We start from the raw sequence: 11,515 nt of genomic DNA, 5'->3' as shown, positions 1-11,515 counted from the left end.
ATACCATGTGTTGAAGTACCGTCTGTGTTGGAGTACCGTGTGCGTTGATGTGCCGTGTGCGTTGGAATACTGTGTGCGTTGGAGTACCGTGTGTGTTTGAGTAGCATGTATATTAGAATACTGTGCGTTGGAACTCTATGTGTACTGGAGTAATCGATTACATTACACATGTAATTACCCCAAGTTTGGTGCAAATAGGCAACCAACTTTACTTATGCAAACCATCAACAATGGAGCATATTATTACTTGGCACCAGACCCAATGGTTAGGTAAGTTTAACCCGAATCATAAAAATCATAAACATTTCCGGATAAACGTTAGATATTTTGATTGAAATTAAAGAACTATAAAACGAAGTTCAGTGTAAGATTCCCTGGCAGCTGCCGACTAGTTGTTTTCATAAATATAACTTAAGAGGAAATACTGTTGTCACTTGCCACGTCTCTCATTCTTAGCCATAAATCAGGAATTCGTTTCAGCGAGATATTATATTTTCATTTTTAGATATATTGGCGCCATACAAGTGTTTACACGTACTGAGACTGTTCCCCTGTGTACGTTTATAACCCATACTCTTTTATTGCCTGGGGCCGAGTCAATAAATACACAACGACAGCAGTGGAAGGATGTGATTTACTAACTCGTTAAAGATAAAATACCAGATAAATCTTCTTTCCCCCTACTCTATTTCCTCGTATGTATTTACAACCTTCCAACCAGAAACTGGACAGCAATCAATAAAAAATGCCTAAATTGAAGAGCGGGAGATGTATGTAACATAGTATGTGGAAGATGCGGGGAAACTACTGATATTCCATCGCCACTTGTCGCCTCACTCTGATCATGCTCCTGTGCCTGCCGGGGGTATAAATCTTTCCGTAATGTTCAGCATTGTATTTTTTCCCTTGACTCTGGCTATCTTGTCCTTGCATTGCCCTGGTTGTCTTGGCACTGACTTAGTCGTCTAGACAACAACCTAATCGTTTTGGCAGTGACCAAGGTTGTAGACGGCTGAAGTGACCAAGGTTGTAGACGGCTGAAGTGACCAAGGTTGTAGACGGCTGAAGTGACCAAGGTTGTAGACGGCTAACGGTTCTGGTGGCCTCGATCCTTGACATACTGCACGACGGACACACACTGTTACTTTTAATATCGCTACGAACAGTAAAAAGTAAACTGAAAATATCGATCTGTAAGCTAATGTAACATGCTGTAAGTTATATACTGTACTATCTATCTATATATATATATATATATATATATATATATATATATATATATATATATATATATAAAACAAAGAAGTATGTCTGTGTGTTTGTGTGTGCGTCCGCACGAGAATCTCGGAAACTACTTTACCGATCTGTAGTGATGATGGATGGTGTTATATGTAGTGATGATGGATGATGTTATATGTAGTGATGATGGATGATGATGTTATATGGAGTGATGATGGATGATGATGTTATATGTAGTGATGATGGGTGGTGTTATATGTAGTAATGATGGATGATGTTATATGTGGTGATGATGGATGATGTTATATGTCGTGATGATGGATGATGTTACATGTAGTGATGATGGGTGGTGTTATATGTAGTGATGATTCTATCTATATAAATCAAAGAAGACTGTCTGTTTGTTTGTGTGTCCGCACGAGAATCTCGGAAACTACTTTACCGATCTGATGATGGGTGGTGTTATATGTAGTGATGATGGGTGGTGTTATATGTAGTGATGATGAATGATGTTATATGTAGTGATGATGGATGTTGTTATATGTACTGTTGATGGGTGGTGTTATATGTAGTGATGATGTATGATGTTATATGTAGTGATGATGGGTGGTGTTATATGTAGTGATGATGTATGATGTTATATGTAGTGATGATGGGTGGTGTTATATGTAGTGATGATTAGACAATAAAATAATAGCAGTTTAATGCTAAAAAAATATACTTTGCTGTACCGTTGTAGTGAAAAACATGGTGGAACTTACATACACCGTTAATGAACTATTGATGGAAGAAGAAGTTTTGGAGACTGAACAGTGAGACAATGTGGAGCCTCCCGGAGGGTGGCGTCCTACCGTGGCCTAGCGGATGAGCCGCCCGGAGGGCGGCGATTCTGCAAGTACTGTATACAAACTAAAAAAAAAAATAGAAATGTGACTGCTAACAACTTCATATTTCCCGCCTCTGCTGACGGCGGTGTAAATATTTCAATGTGATTCTAATCTTTTAAAATGTTAGTTTTTGTATAATGTAGTATTACTGATATGTAATTTGTCTTAGTATGCTACCAGAATTAAACAGTTAATTCATGTATAATACTTCTGATAAACTTCCTACGTAATTATGATTGAAATAATGAATTTATGTATCTTTATATAATTTAGCTTGATGTCTTTCTCGTCAGAAACGGTCATCCCAACGATTATGAATAAACTCATTTAAAAATACATCATTACTTCAGGACGAAATCGGACAGGTTTGAAATCGCCAATCAGCTGTAATTCATGAGAAGGGGCGGGGCATCTTTTCTCAGCTGAGAAAAAACGCACTATAGTGCAGGGCATGGTTGTCAGTGGCTGGAAAAGACAAGGCGTTAGATATCAATATGGATGGTTAAGAACACGTAGGTTTACGTTCTACGATGATAATTTACGTTCTTCGTCGCAGCCAAACCTCAAATAACTCAAGGTCACTGGTTTTAGTCAGGGGCATGACACGCAACATGCACGTGTCTGCAGGCTTCGCCCCTCTACTTTGTGAGTGCGACGATCGTGTGAGTGGATGACTGAATTGCGAGTGGATTATATAACCACCGAAAGTTTTTACGAGTCACGTTTCAGGTAGTCATATATATATATATATATATATATATATATATATATATATATATATATATATATATATATATATATATATATATATATATATATATATATATATATATATATATTTCATGTAAATCCACAATGATAAATCTTGATAAAATCCTGTGATTTTATCAAGATATATATATATATATATATATATATATATATATATATATATATATATATATATATATATATATATATATATATATATATATATATATATATATATATATATATATATTAGACTCGTATAAACTGATGTATTTATTATGAAACTCACAGTGGGAATGTCCTTCAGGTAATTTATACGTATTAACATTAATCAAGTTGACACCAACGTGGGTTGCTCTATAACGGGGCCTGTGATGGAAATTCTCATCGTCCAATGGAAGGAGGGTCGGTTCCACCGTGACGTCATGGTAGATTTCCTTCAACATATTTGCTGTGAAATCCATTACTTGGTCATGCCTCATGCATGCAAAGACTTCTTTCTTACACACCATGGCGTGGCCGATGTCGTAGGATGAGCCACACACTCATTGGGAGGGCAAACCTTCTACTGGCCAACCATACCTAAGAGCAATGGCATCTGTAAATTCTTGTTTATTAAGGCTGAAACCTTTTTCCTATATTGGTAACGTTGTTAGCCAGCTCGAGGCACCCACCTCCTGCGCTATAGCTACTTTTTTTTCGGGTTCTCTGACAATTGCAACATCATTTGTTGAAGTTTATCACTTTGGGTGTGCTGCTGTTCTGTCGTAATGGACCGTCGAATCTTGTTTAATTCGTTGGTATCCACCTGACTTGTTGCCTTCTGAGCTATTAATTATAAGCTCAGTGAGAGCTGCCATGAACTTGACAGAGTTCTGCTGTTCGGTGGCAGCAAGCTCCTCTGGATTAGTCAATCCCAATCCTCCCAGTCTTGGTAGTAGTGCAAGGAGTGACCTTCCTACTGGGGTTAAATAAGGGGTTTTCACTGGTGTTGGGATAAAAGCGACCTTGATGGCTTCTTCCAATATCGGGGATAGTGCGCATCAGGTAATTCCAGAGATGCTTGACTCCAAGGGTGAATGCCCACAAAAGTTGCATGTGGCTCAGTTTTAGCAATCTCCGACAGAGCTTGAATTTCTTTCAGCCACTCATTTACCTTTCCCTTACGTACTTGGTCTTGAAGTCATTTGTGCCGACTACCGCACCTAGGTGTCTTTGGCCGTCCTTTGTTATTTTGACCTCACTTTCGCCGTACAACTCTATTGCCTGTTCATAGTGTTCTGGCTTCACAACGAGGAAGGATTTGCTGGTATTTGGATGGTACCCTATTTGTGGACCCGTGATATTACCAGGTCCCACCACTTTTTGATGTCCTTAACTTTTCCTGCTCATGTAAGGTCATCAACATAAGCCACTTACTTGACTTCGGTTGTTTCATAGTTTATTGTGTGTTGGAGCATGGAAAGACCTATTGCATGCATTGCCATGGCGACCGGATCCCCCTGCTAAGTTCCCTCAATTGACTGTTGGGTGGTATCTCCTTTTGGGGCCTTGAAGCTGGTTATCTAGAGGTCTGTATGTTGTGCAGTGTAGCCTCGCAGTTGATTATGTTGAATGCGTTGGAAGCGACCTGTGGTGTAATGATCAGCATCCTCACCCGCTCAAGCGAGCGGACCCAGGCTCGATACCCGGGCAGGGTGAAACTATGTGCACGTTTCTTTACGCCATTTGCCTCAGTTTACCCTGCAGTAATTGGCGACCTAGATGTCAATCGATTTGCGGATCGTATTCCAGGGATAATGGTTAACCAGTGCAGTTGGCGAGTTGTCTGGTCTTCTCGGAATATTCCTTAACACTGGGTCAGGCAACTCGTTAACTTAGGATGTGGCTGTTGTGTTGGCGACAGCTTCTACACCTAAAACAAATTCACGCCTATGTGGCCCTTGGGCCGGCCATCCTCGTTACACGAGGGGCAACCATTAATATTATTATAACCAGGAGTAATGCCTCACAATCACGCTGCTGAAATATCTTTCTCATGGCGTGAATAGCAGCTTCACACCCTGCCTGGTGGCCAGCACACACTTGCAGGTTCCCTGCAGCTGCCCTGACATCATTGGTGAATACCTCCATTATGCATTTTCCAATGATCCGTCTCAGCACTTCCCCCACCCCTATAGGCCTACATCCTGGATTTTTGTTCAGGGGAATGAGGCGGCAGGCCATCAGAGCTTGTAGGTGATGGCAGCATGAGGTTGCTAGCTTTCTTGCAGAGATCACTTGCAGCGTCGCCAAACTTGTTAGTGCTGAGGATGCTTGACCACCCGTCTGCATCCAGGCCTGAAGGGCCTGCACCTCCCTGTGTTTTTCAGTGTTTTTTTCTCTATACCATCCCCCCCTGTTTTTTCTCGAACATGACAGCTGGGGGATGTTTTTCCTTCAGTTGTTGCAGCGTCTACTACGACTACTATTATTACTACTACTGTCCATCCCAAGTACGACCATAACTGAAAGTTCGTTCTCATTTACTCGTCTTATCTTTTAACAGAACAATTATGTAAATCCAAAAATTATGAGAAATGTCAATCTCCCTCCTTCATAACGTATCCGGAATTGTGTTTATCTGTGGCTAATTATTACTCCCCATCAATTATCCACTATCATCTACCTTTAAACCTGGTCCTTGAATCCTTATTCCTATGTCATATAATCAATCCCAAGCAGTTCCGCTCATCCATCTTCAAATATCTTCAGCCTTTGACAAGGAGGCAACCTCTCGGTGAATAGATCTAACATTGAGACTTGTCTGATCTCTCCCATAATACCATCTGTGAGGGAATTACTACACCACGTCAGGCCCCTCATAACGCCATCCGTGGGGGAGTTACTACACTACGTGTCTGCTGTTCAACACCTTAGCTCACATGATCTACGTGTGTAAACATTAATCCGTATGTTCACTGTATGTTCCTTCACCTTTCTCTAATGAAAGCTTTTGTTAAACCACCAATGTATGTAATAAGTCATTTATGTCCAATGTATATTTTCAACCTTCGGGCTGCAGAACTTTTTCAATAAACTGTTAATTATTATTATTATTATTATTATTATTATTATTACACACACACACACACACACACAATAAAACCTTGAAAACGAAGATTATTGCCTAATTCATGGATACAAGATGGGAGCACACACACACACACACACACACACACACACACACACACGTGAACTCCGTGTTGGCCGCTAGACCTCGAGCTGCGTGGGGCAAATCTGGAATTTGAATCTGAGCACACACCTGTACACACGGAGCTACAGACAAAAAGAGAAAACTAGAATATACCAACACACTACGTACAATGCATAAGTTAATTTATTAATTTCTGTTCACGTGAAAAGGAGAAATCATAAAACACGATGGTGACACGTGGTTCATTCAGCGCCTTGGCATATAACTTGTCCATGACCTTGGTCTTGTTTTGGTGCTGGAACCCCACCTCCACACTCCCCCTCATGCACAACCTCTCCCACACAGTCTCCTATCCTACACACCCACCCCTCTCACACACACCCTCCCCTTCCTCACATCCTCCTCTCTCATACACCACCCCCCTCCCAAACACACAGTCCTCGTCCTGACATCCTCGTCCCCCCCCACTCCCTGCCCTACATAGGGCAAACAATAAAGCACACAAAAAAGCCCAACTAATAGGCCCAGACTTCCCCACGTTCTACAGTTGGAACTCAGCCACTACTCCAGATATAGCAATAACAAACGGCAGATGCTTCCACAACTATCTCTTTGAACAAGGCCCTGTAACCTCCAGCGACCACCTACCTATAATCATGACCATCTCAGCAACACCAATAACTATACCAGCTCCACCACGGAGAATCGCCAAGCAGACCGACTGGGACTTATTCAACGAAAAAGCTACAGCCAAACTTGAGGCCAAGGACATGACAATCCTGCAGACCATAGACAACCAGCCGGTGAACATAATAGACGAAGAAATCAACACATGGTGTGAAGCCATAGGAACAGCCTACCAGGAGGCCACGCCTCTCAAACGCAACAGAACTCTCCCGCACCCACGACAGACTCCAGAACTCATAGCCCTCACAAACCAGTTCCAACTGCTACAACAGAGAGCCGAGACCCATGGTTGGGACATCGTAAGCTACAATACATACAGAAGAGTCCGGGAGGAAATAAAAACAAGATCTCTGGAACAAAGCAACCTTAAATGGGCCGAAATAGTTGAACAATTCTCACATACATACAACGATCCAGGAGAGTTCTGGCGTCGAGTTAAGAGATTGAAAGGTTGCAGCCATAACGAGTCATCATATATAACTGACCACGCAGGAAGTAAAATATATGACGACCAAGACAAAGAACCCATATTCAGGGACATATGGAGGAACATCTTCCGAATCACAAATGAAGAGAATAGGGGATTCGATGGTACCCACGAGGAGCTCGTCCTTGATGAACTCCGGGGCCAGACACACCGCACTCAGCCTTCCCCTGAAATCATATGGGAGGATCTGAGAGCGGACAGCCCATTGTCCAAACCAACTACCTCGGAAGAACTCAACAGAGCCATCTCCAATACCAAAAATAAAGCCCCTGGTTATTCAGGCATCACCAAAGAGATCCTCAGCCACACAGACAACCCGGCCATGGAGAGACTGAGAACCACAATGAACGCTTGCCTGGCCTCGGGCTACTTCCCAACTAAATTCAAAGAGGCCATTATTACCCTAACACCAAAACAAGGAAAGAACCCCGCCGTTCCACTAAACTACAGACCGATCTCCCTCCTCGAAGTACCTGGAAAAATCCTAGAAAAATCATCAATAACCGTCTGAGAAATCACCTGGAAACAACAAACAGAGTCAACTGCAGACAATTCGGGTTCAGGAAAGGGAAGTCCACCACAACAGCGATAGCCCTGGCATGCGAAAACATAGCCAGAGCCGCGGCGAGTGGTAGACAATGTAATCTAACTCTCCGGGATGTCGCTAAGGCATTTGACAAAGTCTGGCACGACGGTCTAAAATATAAGACCCTCCAACTCGGACTTCCCACCAACATTGAAAAGTTGCTTTGCAACTTTCTTGACGGCAGAAATGCCAGACTGAGGGTAGGACAACACACAGGAGAGACCTTCCCACTCATGAGTGGAGTCCCTCAGGGAAGCGTCCTCTCCCCCACCCTATATATTATCTACACAAGTGACACCCCGCCTCCCACTAGAATAGGTAACGAAGATATTATGTATGCAGACGACATCACTCAAATAACAACACATCAAGGAAAATCGCGAGCGTTACAGGCCGAAAACACCAGGCGGGAATTAGAAAGGGTAAATAACTACGAAAAACAATGGAAAATCCAAACCAGTTTCCCGAAATTCACAGTGATACCCTTATGCAGAAGGAAAACCCATCCATTAGTAACCAATAATGCCCAGATAGAATACAAAAGCAGAGGCACCCTCCTGGGCCTACATATATCCACGACAGGTTACTCCCATCATGTCCACAGCAGGAAGGAAAAAGCAAGAAGAGAGCTGAGAAAACTATACCGCTTTAAAGCGCTTCCTGAGAAAATTGAACTCCGCCTGGCGACATCATTTATCACACCGATATTAACTTACCCAGCAATACCTCTTCATACTATGAGCACCACTCAAATATTAAAATTACAGGTGGTCCAAAATGAAGTCCTAAGATTCGTCACAGGTGAAAGATAACCCTTCACCAGAACCACAGCCGAGATACATAGAGACCTGAGAATGAAACCCATCAACCAGCAGCTGCACACCCTGGCCAGCAGAATCTGGCAAAAGATAGAACGATCAGAGCAAGAACTCCTTCAAAGACTCCCACCAGATAACGACAACAACCATACATGGCTCCCAAAATGCTACGAAATCTCAAAAGGTCCATTACCACCCCTGATCTACACGGCCAGGCAATAGACAACCTCCCTAGACCAGCATCCGCCAGTAGGGTCGGTGGAATATGAAATAAGGCCCTTAAAACACCCATAAATGGGACAGGGTAGGCTGTCTAGTGCCTGTACCGGCAGACAATAACTAACCCATGACACAACCCTAACACACTATTAGCTTAGCTAGGCGGTCAGCCCGCCCTCTCTTACCTCCTCCTGAATTTCTTCAATTTCCGAACTATAACTTCCTTCCCCCACCTCTAATCTTCCTTCATTCCTCCTCTCTCTAAAAAAAAAAAAAAAAAAAAGCACACATGTTTTCCAGGTTATTGGTTGCTGTGTTTGTTATAGTATTATTACTGCGCTTCAACAACTAATGTCTTTAATTAAGCGCGTAACAAGGTTGGTAATTACACTATTACATAAACTTTTAAATATTACGAGTGTTACGAGTTGGGGATTTAGAATATAGTTATACGTCTACCCAGATCCCAACAGGTAACAACAATAAAAAAAAACAAAGACAATCGGACTATAAAAGGGTAGACAAAGGATGCGAGTTTTCGTTGTATATAATAGAGTACCATAAATCCCTTAACAAAATATTCAGCTTATAAATTACCCTTAACCAAACTTAACCTAAACATTAACAGTATATACATATTAATACAACATAAACAATTTTGAAGCAAGTGGACGTGGGGGAGTTAATACAAAATACTAGTACTTAAGTGAGGAGCTGAGATGGCTGACGAGTAAGGCTGAGTATTGTAGAAGACGGTAGGTAGTCACTGCACGTAGGTTTAGAGGACAGATGATCCTGTGGTCACTTCCCAGAGCCAAGTGCTCTCTCCTCGAATTGGAGCTGACAAAGAAGACTGAGGAGGTGACGCAACAACCAGGATAGGGAGAAGGGAAACCTCGGAGTGGTAACTAAGACGAGTCATACTCGTGTCTCGTCCCTAGATGGCGTTGCTCGTGGTGCTGGGTAGGTAGATCAGGACAATAGATGGCGTGGTTCGTAGTGCGGGGTGGAGGGGTTCGTAACACGAGAGATAAAACTCTTTGTGTAAGGAATCAGTTTCTAGAAAGAAACACAATTATTCTGAGCAGTGTGTTTGAGAAGGAACTGTGTTATACAGTAGTTGTTAACTGAACTACAGCACACTCGTAAATTCAATTCTCACATCAAGATAATTGGGGTTACTGGTGGTAGAGTGGTACCGCTCTTGCCTTCGCAAGCGAGATGTCACGGGTTCGATTCCCGGGCCGGTGGAAGTTGTTTGGACATACTTCCTAGCCCCCATTAGTCCCTGTTCACCTAGCAGTAAAGTAGGTACCTGTTGTAAATCGAAAGTTGCGAATTCGTATTCAGGGACAAGTTGTTAGAGCTTCCAATAACTTGATGATATAAACCATTGACTCTTCAGGCTTCTATGCCCTTGACGCTTCAGGTTTCTACGCCCTTAACTCATGAGACATAAAGGCAAGCATGAACTTAGCAAGCTTCCCTGTTGGGCACTGTAAACGCTTCTGCGCTTCACCTTACAAAAGGATGTAGGGGAGTGCCCAATTAAAAAAAAAATAAAGATAATTAATTATTAAAATCTTTAATATTTATTGTCTATTAGCACTGAAATCTACTGCAAGTATACAGTACATGCCAACAACCTGACTAAGCTTTAATTTTTCGGGTTGCATCTTGTGTACCCGAATCATAAGTCATAAATATATTTCTGGAAATGAAAGTACACGAACAGGAGAAAGCGGTTAAATATAAAGCATCGATAGCATGTTAGAAAAGGATATCAATGTTACATTTTGGTGACACGTCTTAGTAAACACAAGGTGGCAACTAACCTGGCCGCCGCCACCAATGACTGGCCGGGGTGTGTTGGTGGCTGTGTAGTCATGCCTGTTTATTCTAAGCGTTGACTGCTCTCCTCACTCCTTTAGTTGTGTTTTAAAATACCTGCTAAGTTGCACTGCATGTCATAGCTGTGTTAACCTCACAACACATGTAAGGAGCTCACCCTTACTTAACAGTGTTCCTGTTGCCAGAGTACTGCGTACGAGACCCAACTAACAGCTCTTACTAGTCTTGACTGGCAACATTTAGCTTGACGCTTTCTCCTCTCGTCCTCCTCCGTGGTCTGGCCGTCTGACCGCTTGGCTAGTCTCACGCCAGCTTTACACGCTGCCCGGACTAGATTAGACACCTTTTGTTTTTCACAGTTGCCAGGTCTCTCATAATAAGTTTTAGATACACGTAAGATTTTCGGGAGGGGGGGGGGGCGGGTGAGTGGCAGGATTGTGGTGGTGACGCGCTTGTGTGTGCCAACGTGTGTGTGTGTATCTGAAAAATGGGAGATGAAATTCACTGTGGATAAATGTAAAGTACTTAGTTTAAGAGATGTAAACAGAGAAACCATATACCAGATGAACAATGATGTTATAGAGAAATCCGAATGTGAGAAAGATTTAGGAGTAATGATAAGAAAGGAATCTTAAGCCAAGTAAACAATGTGTATTTTTGCTCGAAACAAGGCTAATAAAGTACTTGGGTTCATACAAAGGGGTGTTAGTTACAAGACAAGCGAGGTCATCCTAAACCTACAGTAATCTTTCGCTCGTGAGACCCCACTTGGATTACGCAGTTCAATTCTGGTTA

The 11,515-nt window shown here is 42.3% G+C and overlaps 1 protein-coding gene across 3 annotated transcripts in view; it reads right to left on the bottom strand.

Moving 5' to 3' along the window:
• LOC121864631 (facilitated trehalose transporter Tret1-like) overlaps positions 1 to 11,018 on the bottom strand; it is a 37,893-nt gene extending 26,875 nt beyond the window's left edge. For 2 of the 3 annotated variants that reach the window (XM_042363729.1, XM_042363733.1), the window contains exon 1: positions 10,705 to 11,018. The gene's annotated coding sequence lies outside the window, so the exon portion shown is untranslated. The remainder of the gene's footprint in view (positions 1 to 10,704) is intronic. The other variant, XM_042363732.1, reaches the window with a different exon arrangement.
• Positions 11,019 to 11,515: the final 497 nt, after the last annotated feature.

This window comes from Homarus americanus, unplaced genomic scaffold (genome assembly GCF_018991925.1).
Source record: "Homarus americanus isolate GMGI-L3 unplaced genomic scaffold, GMGI_Hamer_2.0 scaffold57965, whole genome shotgun sequence".
Lineage (NCBI taxonomy): Eukaryota > Metazoa > Arthropoda > Malacostraca > Decapoda > Nephropidae > Homarus > Homarus americanus.
Note: the sequence above shows the minus strand (reverse complement) of the source record. Positions and strands in the feature narration are given on the sequence as shown.